Source organism: Scylla paramamosain, chromosome 14 (assembly GCF_035594125.1).
Source record: "Scylla paramamosain isolate STU-SP2022 chromosome 14, ASM3559412v1, whole genome shotgun sequence".
Taxonomy (NCBI): Eukaryota; Metazoa; Arthropoda; class Malacostraca; order Decapoda; family Portunidae; genus Scylla; species Scylla paramamosain.
In genome coordinates, this window is record NC_087164.1 from 16,445,693 (window position 1) to 16,466,190 (window position 20,498).

A 20,498-nucleotide genomic window follows, 5' to 3' on the forward strand; every position below is an offset into this window, starting at 1 on the left:
TCCTCCTCTTTGCTCAGTCATTTACAAATACCAGTCGTGTAAAATAAAAGTAAACTCGTGGATATCATTCCCATGGCCATGAAACAGAAAAGGAATATTTTTTTCATGTTTGAGAATACACCCGCCTCTCTCAGCACGGACACCCGCCCTGCATAAAGCATGGCCACCTTCAGGTATTCCAGACACACTTGCATGTCTCCCCACACTGACTATTTATTCATGTCTACATTTAATTCGCACTGTTTTTTGCTCATACGCCACAGACGCGTCAATACAGTGTGTGCTCGGCTGTCACTTCCACTGTGCAGACCAATACAATATCCCTCACTTGTTGCTGTCCACAGTACATATTTCTTCCTCGGAATCTCAGCCACTTGCTTCCAGTCTTCTCGCCAATACCTTTAATGTCGCTGTCTGTACTTTTCTGCGGCTGTCCGTTATTTATATTTCAATAGTTGTGTTTATTATCACAATTTCTTCAGTTATCGGAAAAGTGTCGTTTGTGGCACCACATTGAGGGAGCAACTTACCGTTCAGAGTACACTGTGTCCGGCTGCCAACAGGGCAAATATGCCACCGCTCTAGATTTTAGGGTGACCAATAGTTAAGAGTGCACACACACACACACAAAAAAAATAAATAAAAATAGAAAAATAAAATGTTCATGTTATTAGATTAACATTACTATATATGCATGACAAAACAAAGAATCATACAATTCCAATTTAATGTAGCCAGTTTTCATCAGGTTCCCCAGCACAGCGCTGTGACGGAGCCCAAAGCGTAACTCACATCTACCCTCGCCATTACCTTTAATCATCGTGCAATATCTGTTATTAGCACCAGCGATCATACAAAACAAACAGTTCCCGGACCAACTTGTGGGCGGCGTACCACAAAAGAATCATGATTAGATACAATTAAGGACACGTCTCATGAAATAAATATGTAAGAAGAAAATAACAGACAACATTGTTCACAGAAAATCATAATTACTGGCAAGATAGACACAGCTTGAGCACTGGCCGCATTCCTTGTGACATATAAAGCTTTTTATTAATAACTTGATAGCGTTTTTGAGTACTCTTCATCGAATATTGTAGCTGTCGTCCACAAATTCGACCTCATTGATGAAAAGTGGTGAAACAGACAGGCAGACAGGCTTAGCGTTCTTAAAAATGCAGATACTATTCTTCCCCCATTGTTTCGAGTGACAGAAAACACACTTAAAACAACTTTCACAGAGAGGCGCCCTGCTCTCTTCCTTCCGTCCTCCACCGCCAAACTCAAACAGCCAGAAAATCGTCCCTTTCCGCCATCCCCGAGTTTTGGCAGTTCTTGGTTTACACAACGGCAATCTACGCCTTCAAAGTTACGAATCCATACAGGAGCTAGACACCAACTCCCGGAGAGCCGTGTTTGCTGCACATTGTCACTGGCGACGTAATTTTTCCCTCGTCTTATCCTGTTTGGTTTGATTTCTCGGGAAACTCTTATCCCTCGTAAGGGTGAAGAAACTTTGTTATTGTCAGACGACTGTGAAATTGGGTGGTTATTGTTGATGCTGTTCCTGCTGCTGAGAGAGAGAGAGAGAGAGAGAGAGAGAGAGAGAGAGAGAGAGAGAGAGAGAGAGAGAGAGAGAGAGTCTGTGTATGTGTGTGTATCGGGTAGATGAGAATTTAATGTTTGTCAATTTCTCTGTCATTTTTTTTTTTGTTTTTGTTTTTCTGTAACGCTCCAGTATAAAGGGAGAAATAGAGAAACAGTCTGTTGTCGTATGCTAATCCAGAAAGAGAGGAGAATCCAATTAGCCTCAAGTGATAATCTGATACTCTCCTCTTAATAAACGTGCAGGAAAGTGGAACAAAGCAGAAAAGGTCATAGTAGAATATATGTAAAGCAGTTGGCTCAATAATCTAGGTGTTGATAGAGTCGTTTGAAATTGTGTTGCCTTGGCTAGTAAAGAAATAATAGGAGGAGGAGGAGGAGGAGAAGGAGGGAAAAGAAGAAAAGAACAAGAACAAGAACAAGAAGAATACGAAGAACAAGAACAAAAAAGATTGTATACATTATCTCTAATGCTGTGAATTGTTGCACATCGCAATGAAAGGGTTAAGCCGAGAAGTGGCCACAGGAGTCAAAGGATTAATGCGCCGCAACATCGAGGTCACATGTCGTCACAACGAAGGAATGAAAGAAATGAAGAGCGTCTCGTCTGGTTGCCTCCGCCCGTTTTCTTTGATGTTGTGGGGAAGGCCATACTGAATCTTAACTCCTATATAGAGAAAGGAAGCCAAGGAAACGAGGCTATAGAGGAAATGATACGTTTATCTCTCAGACAAATATATCTATGAAACTCGATGCTCTCTCTCTCTCTCTCTCTCTCTCTCTCTCTCTCTCTCTCTCTCTCTCTCTCTCTCTCTCTCTCTGCTTCACCATCACCACACGGTTCCCATATATATATTAGCCCAATAAGTAAACACATCAATGCTACATATACTGTAAAAGCAGCAGTGTTTTTTTTTTCTCTCTCTCCTTTTTAATTTTCCTCTTCTCTCCCTGGCTTTGTTTTCTGTGTTCTTTTTCTTCATTCTTTTCACTCTTTCTTTATGTTGCCTTCATTTTTTTACATTTTTTTCGGGTCATTTCCCCCCTCAGTTTCTTTTTCTTTCTCATTTTTTTTATTTCTTTTTTTTTCTTTTTTCATCGGTGTTCAGGATTCATATACTCGTATATATATATATATATATATATATATATATATATATATATATATATATATATATATATATATATATATATATATATATATATATGTATGTATATGTATATACCTTCCCAGCACCGCCCACCCGCCTCCCAGTATCTACCTGTCTGCTCCTATGAATCCTGCATCACCATCCAATACCCGCCGGATCACCAGCACGTCACCAGCGATCACAGCCACCCACCACCGCCACCTAGCGAAGCGAAGCAACGAGTCCGCGGATTTATAGGTATCCAGACCAAAGCCTCGTGGAATCTTCTTTCAGAACGTAAATGATGATAATACATACTGATAATAATCTTAATTAATTTTTTAAACGTATTAAGAGCAATGTTAGAGTTACAGGGTTGTATAACAGTGTGACAGGAAAGGTGTGAATGAGAGAAAAGTTGGAAATAATAAAATAAAAGAGTTTGATTATAATGGCTGTAAAAGTGGGATTTAAGTAGTGAAAAGTGAAAGAAAATGGAATTAATGCTGATCAACTCAGATAAGGGTTAATTTGGTGGTGGTGGTGGTGGTGGTGGTGGTGGTGGTGGTAGTAGTAATAGTAGTAAGAAAAAGAAGAAAACTGAGAGAATCCTTCCAAACATCAATTATAATCACAAAATCCAAAAAGAACACGCCGCGAGAAAGAAAAGAAAAACAAGAATGAAAAGAACACTACAAAACCCACTGTTCAGGCCGTTCACATCAACCTCCGTCGTCTCACTTACACGACCCTAACCCTGCTTATTACTTTAACGAAGAGAAGCAGTGCCAGGCTCACTTATGACGGCCAGTGTGTGCCTCAAGTCCACGCATGAATTTCTCTCTCCCGGTGTCCAGACTCTGAGGAAACGCGAACTCGAGCATGAAATAAGGTTCCCGTGTGATCCTGACTGAGAATCTAATAATCCAGCAATCTAGGAAGGAGCCTTTGACTGCTTACCGTGACTTCATGGAGGAAGCGCGGCTGGTAGGAGGCGCTGCAGGACCCTGACAAGAGAAAGCTCACGACGCACCGCCAGGCTTACTCAATCAGCGGTCCTGGACGGGCGCGTGGCGGAGGCGAAAGTGGTTTTAAAGCAACAGCTCAGGGGGGAAAAGCAGACTTCTTTGAATATTTCACTGCAGATTCCAGAGGTGGTGTGCAACACAGACCACGGCTTAGTTGGTTCTTGGTGGATGGTTCATGGTAGGTGGGTTGGCAGGAGGGAAAGAAGTGGTTTTGACGCAGCAACGCGGTTAACTGACAAAGAGGGCACAGCAAGCAGGTTTCATTAAATATTTCGCTTCAGATTCCAGAACAGTTAGCATATATGCATCTCTCTCTCTCTCTCTCTCTCTCTCTCTCTCTCTCTCTCTCTCTCTCTCTCTCTCTCTCTCTCTCTCTCTCTCTCTCTCTCAGCGAGATTTCTAAGGAGTAAGTGTATTGGCCTGCGAGATAAGAGCGCATAACACTTTTTATGAATATCCTGCTTCCATGGCGGGAATGAATTAATAACTCGCCTAAGCCACGACAAGGCTGAATGAAATTAAGTCCAATTACACCATTTTCTTTTTCTGCTTCTCTTATCCGCTTAGCATTAGGGAAATCTGAAAGAAGAAAAAAGATTACAGTAAGATATTAATTACTGCATTACGGCTTTGGGTGGGGTGTCATTATTATTATTATTATTATTATTTCAAGCCAATTTTCTTTCTGTGATTTTTTTTTTCTTCTTTTCTCCTCCTTCCGCCTTTTGCTATATTTATGATCGAGGATTGCCAAAAATAATACGCTGACCCCATTTGCCAGCGGCGGTGAAATTGAGACACATGACGGGAGCTGGCGTTCTCCTCAGCCATTATGCATGATGAATGGCTAGGCGGGTGGGGAGGTCGACTATTACAAGACTTCCGAGGAATGAAGGGAGACTGCCGACCCGCCGACCGACTGAGGGAGTGAATGAATAAATGAATGAATTATCGACTGCCCGAGTGGTTGAGTGCTTGGCGTCACTGGCTGAACTGAGTGCCTGCTCTCTCTCTCTCTCTCTCTCTCTCTCTCTCTCTCTCTCTCTCTCTCTCTCTCTCTCTCTCTCTCTCTCTCTCTCTCTCCCTTCATTCCTTTCATTTACATTACATTTTTTTCATTTTCTTAATTTGATATAATTCCTCTATATTTCTTTCTCCTTCGCTTTTCACCATCCCCTTCTCTATACTTCCTCTTCCTTCTCCTCCTCCTCTTCCTCCACCTCCTTTTCACAGCAGCATTTTCTGGAGTAGTAGTAGCAGTAACATCGTTATCATCGCCATAAACAACAGCAGCGGCAACAACAACAAAGGAAGCAATAGTACGAGTAGTAGTAGTAGTAGTAGTAGTAGTAGTAGTAATCATGGTAGCAGCACCAACAACAGAACCACAAAAGCAACAATAACAGCGTCAGCAGTAATGGGAGTTAAACAGTGAAGGATGAGGTAGTTAAAAGTTTGAATCACAGTCGTTACAGGGCCAATGTTCAAGACCTCCCTGAGATTGGCTATGAAAATTACAGCCCCCGATCTAAGATAACCTACATCTCATCCATTACGCAACTCTCATTATGGGTTTGTCTCCACTGGTAAAGGTTAGTCTTTGTCCAGAGAGAGAGAGAGAGAGAGAGAGAGAGAGAGAGAGAGAGAGAGAGAGAGAGAGAGAGAGATTGCCAGTCCTATTCACTCTTCAAAATACTGAGCACCGCATGTTTTCCACTGATTTTTCTCAGTAACCAATTTAAAAACGAAGAGATGAACAACACTGTATTTTCTGTTACCTTTTCTCTCTCTCTCTCTCTCTCTCTCTCTCTCTCTCTCTCTCTCTCTCTCTCTCTCTCTCTCTCTCTCTCTCTCTCTCTCTCTCTCTCTCTCTCTCTGAATTAAAAGAAATCGTGTAATTTTCATATTCAAACTACTACAAAAAAAAAAGTGATCTCAAGATTTCGTCAAGAAACAAGATTTTCCTCTGTGTGTGTGTGTGTGTGTGTGTGTGTGTGTGTGTGTGTGTGTGTGTGTGTGTGTGTGTGTGTGTGTGTGTGTGTGTGTGTGTGCGTGCGTGCGCGCGCGCGCGCGTGCGTGCGACCATGTTTGGTATCACGTGTATCTTTAAAAATGCCTACATCTTGCCCATCTTTTTCCCCATCCTTGGGTAATTTTTTTTTTTTTCATATTTTGTATCAGTTTTTTTTTCAGCACCCATCTACAGGTTTCTTTTTTTCTTGCTCCCAGTCTCTCTCTCTCTCTCTCTCTCTCTCTCTCTCTCTCTCTCTCTCTCTCTCTCTCTCTCTCTCTCTCTCTCTCTCTCTCTCTCTACAAATCCCTCCCCCTATCCTTTCCTATTCCCCGCTCATCACTTTCTCTTTTCTCCTCCCCTGCTCCCTTCCCTTCCTTCCCCTCGTACGGCACAATCCCCAGGCCTCACGCGGCACACACCCCACAGCCTGCTGCCCCTCGTCCCGCGCACAGCCTTTTGCCCTCAGCACGGTAAGCCCCGAGATCTGTCGTGTCGTGAACGGTGAAATTGGATCATCTTGTCTGAGGGGTTTCAGCTCTTTTTGCAATTTATGAGCTGTGAGGGGTTGAATATAGCAGTGCCGAACGTGGAGGCACTGCAGGAGTGAAGGCAGGGGAGAATACTTAAATATAAATCGATTTTTCTCTTTTTTTTCGACATCTCAGAGGTCAAAAAAGATAAGAATGAGGCAAGATTTGTGCTGCAGGGAAAGAATCTGGAGTGTTAAGTTGTAAGAAGCAAGCAGAGAGAAGATGATATGTGGTGGAAATAACAGGTTTAAAAATATCGTTCGTGTGAGAAAAACAGAATCGTGGAGTTGGTGTGTAGAGAAATAGAAAGACGGGGAGAATGGCAAAAGGTACGAGGGGGGAAAGAAATAAAAGCTAGGATAACCTGGAAATAGAGGCGAGAGCGGAGCAAAGGGAAAAGCTAGGGTGCAAGGGCAAGAGAGAGAGAGAGAGAGAGAGAGAGAGAGAGAGAGAGAGAGAGAGAGAGAGAGAGAGAGAGAGAGAGAGAGAGAGAGAGAGAGAGAGAGAGAGAAAAAAAAAAGTATTTATGTATATATTCACTCCTCAGCTTTTATTATGATTCAATACAAAAAAGTACAAGAATGATATGGATCTAAAATATTTGACCCAAATTTTGTCTTAGAGAATTTGTTTATCTACGCACCGCCCCCGTGATGCCAAAAGGGAAATTAACTCTCGTATATTTTGTCTCTTCGCTAAGAAACCTTTTTTGCATTATTGCTTGTGATTTTGTTTTGTTTTTAGATCGAAAATTATTCTATTTTTATTTTTTTTTATGGTGCGAACTTGAAAGAAAAATTACTGGTGAGAAAATCTTTTGACATTGTTAAGTTGAAAAGAAGAGGAGCACATGAATTATATAAATAAACAAAGCGTCGTTTTTTGACTCCCAAAATATGACGCCAAAAGTTACAAACACCCGCATATTTCCATTGATTTCATCGTTATCTGAATCCGCTTCTTCGTGCGACCCACTGAGATAAACGCCTTTGACCTTTCCTGCGCAAATTACTTCGTTAGAAGTACACATATAGGCTTCCGCAAAATCCGGCGTAGTAAATTAATGAACTGTCGTGATCCTCTTGCATCATTACCACACGCATGAAAAAAAAATTGAAGACAAAAGTCTTAAAGAAATATACTATCAAGCACTCTCTCTCTCTCTCTCTCTCTCTCTCTCTCTCTCTCTCTCTCTCTCTCTCTCTCTCTCTCTCTCTCTCTCTCTCTCTCTCTCTCTCTCTCATCGATCTCGCGTCCCTCCCCTAACCTACATCTCCTTCCCACGCCCCTCAGCTGATAACACTCGCTTTTCATTAGTCTCTTTTTTAATCTCCAACCACCGCTCTCCTTCCGGTATCCTTGAAAAGAGAGAGAGAGAGAGAGAGAGAGAGAGAGAGAGAGAGAGAGAGAGAGAGAGAGAGAGAGAGGAAGGGATGGAAGGAGGCTCATCAACAGTATGCAGCTGATCAGTTGCGATTTTTTTGTACTTGTCACGTAAAGAAAAATGTTGAAAAGGTAAAAAAAAAAAAAATGGTACAAGAAAGAAAGAATGAAAAACGGGTATGTGGAAAGCTTGTCACTGTAACTTTTCCTCTCCTGGTTTTTCCTGTCAGAAGGACGTAAAGCCGCGGGATGGCGTGGCGGGGGAGACATGAGCCTTCCATCACCAGCCAGGCAATGTTTACCAATGATGATTCCCAACCCACGACCGCAGGAACCCAGGAACAGTGCTGCCTCTGCTTCCTTGTTCGGCGACGAGAGTGGTGAGTATTACAGTAGTAGTTGTAATAGTAGTAGTAGTAGTAGTAGTAGTAGTAGTAGTAGTAGTAGTAGTAGTAGTAGTAGTATCGATATTAGTAGTAGTGGTGGTGATGGTGGTGGTGGCGGCAAAATGAGGGTAAGAGAGGCTGAAAGGAATGAACAAACTTTGCTTTAATACTTTAAGGTTTCAAAAATACTTTCCCATCAACTGCATATCCTCCTCCTCCTCCTCCTCCTCCTGATAGTGACAGTCTGTGTCTCCCTCGTTCACAAAGCCGTCCCGTGGTCATGACTGGCAACAGCTTTCACTTAAATGACACGGGAAAGTGATCAACTTTAGCTTAAGAGTTATGTAATTTCTAGTATGTTTGATGTTGAGAGAGAGAGAGAGAGAGAGAGAGAGAGAGAGCAGTAACATAGGTATAGTACGAGATTGTACAAGAAGATAACACATTCCCGTTAGACCAGCATTCTGAGTAGTACACTTCATCCTAAGTGAAATGGAGGTTTATGAAGGTTTATCATCACACCCTATCAAGGAGCATTTCATTTCCCGCCCGAAGGTGTTCCCAGGAGATTGATTTATTAAGTGGCGTGAGAAGCTTGCCACGCAGCGACCATGGACGTGATGCTGACAGGTGTGTGGAATATGGGAAACTGAAATTCATCTTTGCATAATAAGTAATGTCTGTCTGTCAGGCATTAATATCTCTATCGTTAACGACTCATTTATTGCTATGTATTACTCTAGATACAAACCAGTTTTGTTTTATTGCTGTTGTTGTTATTATTATTATCATTATTATTATTATTATTATTATCATTATTATTATTATTATTATTATTATTATCATTATTATTATTATTATTTTATTATTATTATTATTATTATTATTATTATTATTATCATTATTATTATCATTATTATTATTATTATTATTATTTATCATCATCATCATCACCATCATCATCATCATCATCATCAGTATTATTATTATTATTATTATTATTATTATTATTATTGCTATTATTGCTATTGTTGTTGTTGTTGTTGTTGTTGTTGTTGTTGTTGTTGTTGTTGTTGTTGTTGTTGTTGTTGTCCTTAACGACATAAATTAGTTATGAGAGAGAGAGAGAGAGAGAGAGAGAGAGAGAGAGAGAGAGAGAGAGAGAGAGAGAGAGAGAGAAACTGAAATAAACAAACAAATCTACCGTGGTTCTGAGCCTGACCTGACAGAGTATCGCCGAAAGAATGAGGCAGATATTACCAACCAACCCGTTACCTGAAGAATCTTAGCAAGTGAAAGAAAAAAAGAAAGGAAAAAAAATGTGGGTACTTATTTATTAACTGGTAGGAATGATTGTTTCTTACGGATTGTGAGTGGAAAGGAAAAGGTTTAGTTGATAATCTGGCCCTCAGTGATACCTGGAGATGCAATATATCTCTCGGGAGGATGACGTTCTGGCATGCCACGTCTCCGGCCCGTGACTGATGGATGGTAATGGAAGTCATCACTGGGCGCGCCATAAATATCCTTCCCTTGTCTTCGCTTTTACTGATTTCCTGAAAGAGCTTCGTGGTCTGAATACCTTTTTGTTTTGTTTTCTTCTTCCCACCGTCTCGTATCTCATAATCAGTATTGTAAGGATAAGAGCAAGTTCATTAACGCATTAATATTGCTGTAATACGAATTTACAAAATTACCTTCTTTTAATGACGTCTTTGTATATGGCATATTTTTGTTTTAATCATGTTGTGACGTGGGGGAGGGACAAAGGGTGATATGAGGTTTAACTGGATAACTTGTTGAAATGAGAGTGAATGAAAGGAGTAGGGCAGACTCCTGCCAGCTACTAAGCACTGACTAAACACGCCCCTCTGGTGTTTGGTTTAGCTTGCCTCTGTCACTAGATTCGTGCATCGGTTGATTGATTAAGTCCAGAACGCAGCAACAAGAGGGTCATAGAGCAATAGTTATCAACACTGATGTCATATGCAGAACAAAAACAAAAAGAAAATCACGGATGGCTCAGACCATTATAAATATTTTTACCTGTTACGTGTTACTCCAACTTGTGTGTGTGTGTGTGTGTGTGTGTGTGTGTGTGTGTGTGTGTGTGTGTGTGTGTGTGTTCGTAAGAATACCAAAAGAATATTGTCAGTAGTTTGGCCCGTTATAAATATAATGGAGTATGTTTGTCATAGATGCACTGTACTTCTGGGATGCGCTCGTAACTTAAAACATTTTTCGCCTCTTCTTTCCGAGGGCCCAAAATGATAATAAATGAACAGAATAGAATGAAATAAACCACAAAATATGTAATTAAAGATATCAGCAATAACTTAACAATTTTTTTTTCACTAGAAACATATATTTCAAGAATGCATTCACAGCATAAAACACGAAATTGAATAAAAGTATCGCCAATAACTTTACAAAACCATCATAAAACCTCCTTATCTGTTTTTTTTTTTTTCATCTTTTTTTTAATTATGACTAACATGCATCTTCAAGAAAGCATTCACAGCCTAAAACGCCATACTTCCTCACATTCTCCGGAGCGCCTCTCCTGTACTTTAATAACCGCCACGTTAGCACATTGTTTCCTCACCTTCAGGAGCTCCGCGCGTAACTCTCGCGGCTCTTCGACCTCATAAAGGAAACTTATCTGATCACGTAAGTCTTTTGGGGAGAACTTTACCCGTGACCTGAGGCGTACCTGGAAGTGAGGCAGAGAAGAGAACTTTCCCATGCTACTCCACTCCCCTTCACTCCAGGCTTTTCCTTCTTCGTCTGAAAGTTACTCCAAGTGTGCTACAGTGTAAGTTACCTGCCAGAATTGGACTATAAGGGCGTTATGTGATGATTAAGATGCGTAACTTTCCCTCTCTCTGTGTGTATGTGTGTGTGTGTATGTGTGTGTGTGTGTGTGTGTGTGTGTGGGTGTGTGTGTGTGTGTGTGTGTGTGTGTGTGTGTGATCCAATAATGCCCGCCAAAGTTCAAATATACAATAAACGTGTTTGTCAGTAATCGTGTTTAATACTTATTGTTGCACTGTTTGGCCCGGAATCAGGATTTGTACGTCTATTTATATGTATTCAATCACTTGTTTATTATATTCGCTTCACATCAGTGAAATTGGACACCGATAATTAAGTTGACACCTTTAGATTATGCTTGTGATGAAATCTCTCTCTCTCTCTCTCTCTCTCTCTCTCTCTCTCTCTCTCTCTCTCTCTCTCTCTCTCTCTCTCTCTCTCCTCTCTCTCTCTCTCTCTCTCTCTCTCCACCTCATTAGAGTTAGAATGAATAACGTGGCAGTGATAGTGATGTTGTACCTAAGCTGAAGAAAGAGACGCATTCACCATCGTTTCATTACTCGTATTAATCGCCACGGCCATTCATGGCACAGAGAAATCATACTTCGGTCATGCATATCACGTTTTGAATAGGTGTGTTATGTAAGCAAAGAGGGCGAGTCGGGGTAGAGAGAGGAGGAAAGGAGGAAAAAAAAAGGAGCTTTATATCTCTTTGTATCGTGTTTTTTGAGGCTCAGGACGGAGGAAAGGAAACAAGGGAGGGAGGAAAGGTAAGAGAAAGGCAAATGGATGTGAGGAAGAGAGGACAGGAGGAATAAAAGAAGGAAAGAGTGATGATGTCTTCTTGTCATGGTTTTTTTGGTGTTAACGTGAGGAGTCAGTCAGTCAGCCCACTGGTGCCTTAGTGGCTTGGCTGCAATGCCTCGTCGTGTAGAGCCCGTGCAATGTAACACGACGCTCCTTACTTCATAATTCCTTTGTTGTATTTGGAGAAGTAACTATCGACGTATTGTATCGAGTTAATAGTATAAGTAGTACCTTTTAAGTTTTGAATTTTTTGTATAGATCTTATTTTCATGGCTAGTGAGAGAGAGAGAGAGAGAGAGAGAGAGAGAGAGAGAGAGAGAGAGAGAGAGAGAGAGAGAGAGAGAGAGAGAGAGAGAGAGAGACTAGGGGGTAATCGGTCAGCAACCTCTAGTCACGCAGGGCTGAAGGGAGATTAAATATTCTCACATATTACCTCTTGACAACATGACAGAAATAGGCGATGAGTGGCTAGCTAAGTGGCTAATGGGATAAATGTGCGCCAACCAGCTCACGCAGCCAACATTTTAACGTTAATAAGTAAATAACTTGACAAAGAGGGTTATTACTTCGCTGATCAAACATCAGGTTTACGGCGAAATAGTTCATTCCTTGTTACAACCTGTGGACGCCTCACCTGCTGTCTAATTAGTGGCGCTCATTACTGCCTCAGGTGTCTTGCACTTACCGTTAATTTGAGCTATTCAGTCAGCCCCCAAGTGCGCAAAGGTTAAATGCCTCGGGTGACCTCCTCTCCTGGAATTACCTTAGCGCTACCGTTTCCATAAACCCTTTAAAAATCTGGCCCGTGCACTCTAACAAGTATTTAAATAAAGGAATAAGTAAATAAATAAATAGATAACACAGTAGTTGATTATGTAGGCAAGATCTAAAACGCGATTTACATAAACACTTCAGAAATCTGGCCCGTGCTCCCTAACAAATAATTAATAAGAGGAATAAGTAAAATAAACAAATAATATAGTAACTTCTTGTGCAAGCAAGATTTTAAAACCTATACTATTCAATGCTTTGTTCCTTTACACGCACCGAGAATAGACCTAGCCATTTTTACAGCAGAACTAAAGAATATCTACCTTCCTAACTCCTCATCTTCTGCACGAACACAATAGCGCCCTCAGTTAGTCCATCTTCCTCGTTTCCTTTGATATAACAACGCTATTATGACTGTACATGTTGCTCGTCAAGGCTCTAGCGATGAATCAATCACCATATCCTATGGAAAATACCTTCGCCTCACAGATGCGATGCTGAAGACGCGTGTGTTTACTTTCTTAGAACACAACAGCTCTGCCTCGCTTTAATGTATTGGAGGTGGAGATGAAAGTAAAGCCCGTGAGGATACAAGCGGGGTGATCTCTAGAGTGTGTTTTTACTTCCCATACACACACACACACACACACACACACACACACACAGGTACATATAAGTATTCCTACATCAGCTCGACAAAAAATAAAGCGACTACGTATTACTTCCCCCCCCTCCTCCCTTCTACCGTCCCTTGTTTCTTTGAGAGCTCTTAAGCGGGACTCATTATACCGCTTCCTCCCCTTCCTCCTCTTCATCTTTTTCCTCCTCCTCCTCCTCCTCCTCCTCCTCCTCCTCCTCCTCCCCATCACTTTTGATAGCGCCCTTGCTCTTGTCTTCTTACATATCTTCTGTCCTCCACCTCCTCCTCCTCCTCCTCCTCCTCCTCCTCCTCCTCCTCCTCCTCACATTTCATCTTCACTTCATCTTCACTTCATATGTTACCATGTTACCAATATTCCATTCCTCCTCCCTCTCCCCTCCCCGTCCTACTCTCCCTCTCACATTTAATATCACTTTCCTTTCTCCCTCCGAAGTCGTTAATGTAATGACAATGAAGCATCACCGAATAACACCTCTCTCTCTCTCTCTCTCTCTCTCTCTCTCTCTCTCTCTCTCTCTCTCTCTCTCTCTCCTCTCTCTCTCTCTCTCTCTCTCTCTCTCTCCTCCTGAACTTTTCTTCCCACCTGTTATTGACTGTGAGGGTCATAGTGGCTGTTGTGATACATATTTGCCTCACTTGTGTTATTTTTACCTTAGAGAGAGAGAGAGAGAGAGAGAGAGAGAGAGAGAGAGAGAGAGAGAGAGAGAGAGAGAGAGAGAGAGAGAGAGATTGATCTACTTCATTCGAGGTAAATAAATCATAAATGGTAAGAAACAGGTATTGAAAAAGGGTGACAATGAAATAAACTCAATAATCACGCTGCTAGTACCCGGTGAATAGGAATTTTAGAAGAAGAATAAACAAATTTATGGACTGGATGATAGGTTGAAAAAATAATAATGTAGGTATGTTTAATTCAAGGACTGCCTCGTGTACAACTGATGGGTTCTCGCACCTTCCTTTATTTAACGACGTTCTTAAAGAGAGAGTGAGTGTGGGGAGGAAGGGTTTATCCTGGAAGAGTGAATCAGTTTTCTTCCTATCTCTTTTTTATCGATATTTATGAAACCTGAATTCGTTATATATTCCCCTATGTTGATTACTGACCCTGAGATCTTGGCTTACCTCTAGATATTACTTTTTTTCATAACCCATGAAAATTCATTAGATTCTTTGTTTTGAGTTCTCAGTGAGCGAGAGAGGACATGCGTACTAGTAGCTGGAGGAAAGTTACTCAAATAATACTATTGCGTCGAATCCCAATTAAGAGATCAATCGGAGTTCTACCCACGTTACTTATCACCGTATAGTCTTGTCTTGTTTTCGTGTTTTTTTTTTTTTTTTTCTACATGTACACGAGTATGTTAAGGTTTATATTTCCTTTTTATTTCGCATTTTGACTGTTTATTCTTTTTCCTGTAAGTTTGTTTTCGTCATTCTCTATGTTAGATGTCCTTTTGTAGTCTCCGCTTTTATTTTATTTTTTTTATGTCCTTGTGTTCTTGCTCTTGTGAAGCCAAAATTAATCTATAAATCAGTCTGGCTGTCTGTCTATTTACTTAGCTTTCTTTCTCTCTATCTGCTTGTCTGTCTGTCCATCTATCTCTTTATCAACTACTGCTACCTACACTCGTATTATTATTATTTACACACGTATTATTTCAGAACTCCAAACAAGCACATCATTGCTGACTCATCGCCACGAGAGGAAAATATCAATAAAATTTCAAAATGAGGTAACAGGTACTTTAGTTCATTTAATATATATATATATATATATATATATATATATATATATATATATATATATATATATATATATATATATATATATATATATATATATATATATATATATATATATATATATTATATATATATATATATATATATATATATATATATATATATATATATATATATAATTTTTTTTTTTTTTTTTTTTTTTTTTTTTATTATGTCATTATTTAATATGATAAATTCATAATGTTTCCCGTGTTTATGTATCAGGTTTATAGTACGTCTCTCTCTCTCTCTCTCTCTCTCTCTCTCTCTCTCTCTCTCTCTCTCTCTCTCTCTCAAGACACTACTATAATAAAAGCATGAATCGCCACTTGAGTAGCATTATGTTACGGAAATCATTGTTAAATACCAGTATATCAGAGTTAGGGATGCCTTGCTTATGTTGATAGAAAGCGTACCTCGCTCACAAAAAACTTGTCTAATAATATGGTAGACTAATGTAGCTTTGTATCATTTACATTCTTCCTCTCCTCGTCTTAGTATAATGTACATGAATGCTCTTGGTGTGCTTGCTTTTTATACAGAACGCTACATATGTTGCAGCAGAGTCATCCTTACTAGTACGCACGAATGATTATGTTATTCTATTACCACTGAGATGTCTTGTTCAACACAGTTATAATGACAGCCGCCCCTACCCTCTGTTTCATTTATATTGTGATTCATAAGAGCATAAGAAAATAAGGGAAGCTGAGAAAAGTCTGGCCTATATGTGGCAGTCCCTGTGCGAAACATAGCTACCTATTTCTCAGTACCATCCTCCTCCATATATATGTCTAATCGTTTAAAACTCTAAATAGGCACTAATAACCTGATTACTGAGCCTGTTCCATTCATCTACTACTCTATTTGAGAATAATTTTCTTCCTATCTCTTTTTTATCGTTATTTATCAATCTTGAACCCATTGTTTATCGCCCAATAGTGATTACTGACCCTGAGATCTTTGCTTACCTCACCTTTATTGTATCCCCTCCGTTGATAAAGCATTGACTTGACCCCCGTTTTCCCTGGAGTGGGTATGCGCAGGATAGGGGTCCTCTCAGGAATCTTTTTACAGAAATAAGTCCATTATCCCCTTTAAAGTACGTGTGGTGTTGTTGGCTATGTCAGTGGTGTTAATTAAGAGACGTGGTTCCTCGTTGATAAGACTTGTGATAAAAACATCAGCAGACGCTCAACTTCATCGCCGGTTCTCTCTCTCTCTCTCTCTCTCTCTCTCTCTCTCTCTCTCTCTCTCTCTCTCTCTCTCTCTCTCTCTCTCTCTCATGGTCCGGCAACTTTAGTTTTCTGATTAGGAGATTAAAGAAGTCAGGATATTCGACTTTCTTTCCGCCTGTCATTTTTTCTCCCCTCTTTCATATCATAAGATTACTTAGTCCCGGCCTATTTAAAAGGAGAGAGAGAGAGAGAGAGAGAGAGAGAGAGAGAGAGAGGAGAGAGAGAGAGAGAGAGAGATGTCAGAATGTTAGATAAATGTTCTATATCCTCAGCTATTCAAATAAAAAGGCTAATTATACATTACACACAACATACATGTGCATATTTCTTTCCTGTACCGCCCCACCATCATCTTTACCTTAGGAATGCACAAATCTGTATCTATTAAAAGCACCAATAGGTCTGTCCATCTCTCTCCTTCCAGCTTTCACAATAATAAGACCATATTTACGCATAAAACCAAGGTAATTCAACGCAAATGGATCGAGAATACGTAAGAAAATTAACGAAATTCCAAAGATTACCGCTCTATCAAAAGTTACCAATGAATATTATGAGTAAAGCGATTAAAGAGTAAAGCTTGTTTGGCGTGGCTGTCTTTTTTTTTTTATTTATTTATTTTATGTATCTAGTTCCTACTTTGCCACAATGTTGTTATTATTCTGCATAAGTTACATTCAAAACAAAAACAAAAAAATCGCCTCGACGAAGTTGTCGTTCCGTGCACGCACATGCCACGTTTTGGTGGTGCCGCTGGGCTGGCCTGCGTAGTTAGTCTTTTAATTCATTATCCCTTAATGTACCACCTGACTGCTGTGTATTCAATTATCAACCTGTTAGAATACTTTTAGATATTATGGTTACTTTTTGTATTGAAATGACGCCATTTAGGCGTAATAAATTCATCAAAAATTTGCTCTCTCTCTCTCTCTCTCTCCTCTCTCTCTCTCTCTCTCTCCCTCTTTCTGTTACCGAATCTTTCAGAAGCATCTTCGACTAGAGAATCGAAGCATCGTACAGTATCACGATGCGCAATGGTACTTGCATTGACTTTGAAGAAGTGTGTGTGTGTGTGTGTGTGTGTGTGTGTGTGTGTGTGTGTAGCGTCATTAGGAAACGAACACAAAGAAAATACTGACGGGCCACAGATCACATTAAGCCTTATCTATGACCCCTTCATTTGTAGGAAAAATTCCTCTCTCTCTCTCTCTCTCTCTCTCTCTCTCTCTCTCTCTCTCTCTCTCTCTGAAGCAGCTTCTACGAGAGAATCGAAGCATCGCGCAGTTTCACCATGCGCAACGTCACCCTCTCCACACGACACACACACACACATAGCCACGTATAGAGACGCGACAGCTTTTTGTGTGTGAGGCGAAGTGAGTGTTGGTTCCTGCACACCCGGTCTTTTCTTTTTTACGCCTTCCGATCCCCCGTCACTTATTGAGAACCAGGTAGGTATTATTAGAAGTCAGAGTGGAAACCACTTGTATCATACAAAAATTATACAAAAAAATATAGCAATATACACTTCCAGAGAGACAATGAATTTATAGTACTTTCGTTTTTATGGTAAATTATGAATGGAATCAAGGTAGTTTAATATTTGGTCCCTTCGTAAACATCACAAAAAGACGTGTAGCAGCAGAATGGAATATTCTACTCTCTCTCCTTCTTTTTCCCCAAGTTTAGGCACAGCTTGAAGAGGTGTTGGGTTTATCCGATTACCAAGCCACCTGCCTCTCACTGGCGCTGGTAGCTTGTCGAACCGGTCACAGTAGTGCTTTAGGAAGTACAATCGCAGATAGGATTGTGGGTAAAACTTTGAAGGGGACGTCTTTTAAGCTAATTACGAATAGTGGACGAAAATTTTTATTTTTTCTTTTAATATGGCAATGATAAAGGCATCTGTCTCTGAAAATTTCGTTAAAAATATCCATCGTATACCGTACAGTGGAGAAACTTGCGTGAACTGTAAGTGAGATGTATTACAAGAGTAGCTCGTATAGACGGTTATTGACTGTATTATGATTATTATGATGTTTTCTTCCTTTTTCTTTCTTCCACAGATCATCTCCTTTCCTACCTTCATTATAACTTAAAAGCAGCGCCCCGTGATGAGCCAGCCAAACACACGAGGCAGAGAATGATAGGTGATTGATCCTGTCTGCGAGTGTGCTACATAAATACTGCCGTGGTGTTAGTTATGCTCTCGTCATATCACTTTGCACTGCAGTTTATTGAACATTTCACGCGTATATTTCTGGATGAGGTTAGGCGATATTTAGGGCACTAGTGAGCTGTTTCATTATTACCAGTTTCATGGTTATAAGAATCTGTCAATAACACGAAGAGGAACGGTTACCGAAACTCATTATGACATTATGGAGGATAAGATCAAACGTCTCATTATGATATTACAATTTGCTTCTCCCCTTACCAGGAAACGACTGCAAACTAATTTATCCACACTTGCATTGGAAACCTGTAGAATGCAGTACAATATGACTGACAATAACACTTATGTCATTTGCGTAACGTTAAATTATTCTACCGATCAAGAAAGAAGCCTCGTGCTCGAATACATTTGAACCATCCGATTACTCGTCTTAGTCATGTCATTCGACACTCAAGAAATGCCATACTAGTTAAAGGGTTAATACTGGATTTTTTTTTCTAATAATATGTATCGCACTAACACAAGCGTTATTTGTATGCTTGTTTACGACAGTTAATGTGGAGCGTGAACCGATGCCAAGTAATCTTAAAGCATATAAAAAATACCGTGCGTGCTTCTATAAACTATACAGTAACTCTTCTTAACCATCGTTTGGGCCGTGTCTGCGCCTGTGTTTGCGCCTCCCACGCACGTACTCCTTCCTTCACACCCGAGCACCCCGTGTAAGGATTCCCTCCAGACTTCCGTGGAGGCGTCGCGATGCGCGTCGCTCTGAATGTTTTTTCTTTCTCTTTTGTCTCGGCTGGGAGGAGTTTCTTGGTGACGCATTGCTGCAGTCTTTATATTTTTTCTCTTGCATTTTTATATTTTATCTATGCGTTTGAGAAATAAATATACGTTAACATTTGGTGGTCTTAAGTAATGAATGAAAGAAGGAAAATACTTGACAATTAACTCGACTGTGAATCAGCGGAGGAGAGAGAAAATTAAAAGAAACAGTAGAAAAGGTAAAAGCGACAAATAAAGTAATGATAGTGCGCTTCTGAAAGAGATTTAAAAGAATATAAATTTCCATCACCACTACCCCTGTTGCTGCCACAGTAAGGACAGGAGGAGGGCGAACCCGCGCTCTTCCACATCCCCGCCTCTTGTTTACACTTCACCTTCAACTCGCTGCCGCTAAATGATAAGGTAATCCTGACGGAACCTTTCACAGTAATACGAGTGGTTGTTTATTTGCTTTTACAGAGAAACATGAACTCCTCACACACACACACACATACACAGGATGCACGTACACATCCGGGCGGCGTGTCGGTCATGAAAGGATGAAGGGAGCGACTGATGTGAGAAAAACGGCCTCGACTTTTAGACAATGACGAATGTTTTTTTGCGCCTCCTTTATGCAGAGGCGTTCCATGACACGCCTCACTTCCCGCGACGCTGGTAAGGTGAGCAGGAAATGCTTACTCGGCAAGAAATTATCGATGCAGTGACAATATGTGTGTCCTCAGCGTGTAGTAGGGTCGAGACCCGCGAGTGTGAGGCTCCTTGAGATAACGTTCAGGAAAGATCGACTAGGAGGAGGTGTCGAGTGGATTAGTTGTAGGGTTCGAATCCCTGGTCTGTGTGTGAGAAGGTTATTGAATTATTGGTTGATATTGATATTGCCGTTAGAAGTCTGATGAAGTGAAAATTAAAATCATATGTTTATTAAAGCCGTTAAAGATACTTCTTGCGGATGAATAAGAAAATAGACCATTGATATATTTCATGGGTCAGATGTTAGTAGTGAAAATGTTAAGCAAACGAGGTAAAAGGTTAAAAAAATGATTTGAGATTAAAAATAAAAGAAATAATAATAATTCATGTAAGAAATTGCATAAAGAGAATAGGGAACTGAGATCAAAGCAATAAGAATAATAAAGCAACAAGAAATTGATAAAGAAAAGTAATAAAGAAAAGAAAAAAAAAACGTAACAAATAGGATAAACAAAGAACAACCAGTTAATAGTAACGACGTGACAGGTGCGAGGAGGTTGTGACCTTGAGAGGCGGACGAACAGAGGGAGACACGTTTATCGCTCATCCGGCTTCACTTCCACAGGTGCAGTCCGGCTCATTCACTGTCCTCTCACATGCTTGTTGTCTTAACGCACCATGAATC

General features: G+C 40.3%; 1 protein-coding gene across 2 annotated transcripts in view; it reads left to right on the top strand.

Moving 5' to 3' along the window:
- The first annotated feature begins 17,512 nt into the window (after positions 1-17,512).
- The window catches only part of LOC135106938 (peroxidase-like), a 36,642-nt gene continuing 33,656 nt past the window's right edge, over positions 17,513-20,498 (top strand). Inside the window, exon 1 of one of the 2 annotated variants that reach the window (XM_064016389.1) lies at positions 17,513-17,531. The gene's annotated coding sequence lies outside the window, so the exon portion shown is untranslated. Of the gene's footprint in view, positions 17,532-19,501; positions 19,523-20,498 lie in introns of those variants that run through there. The other variant, XM_064016390.1, reaches the window with a different exon arrangement.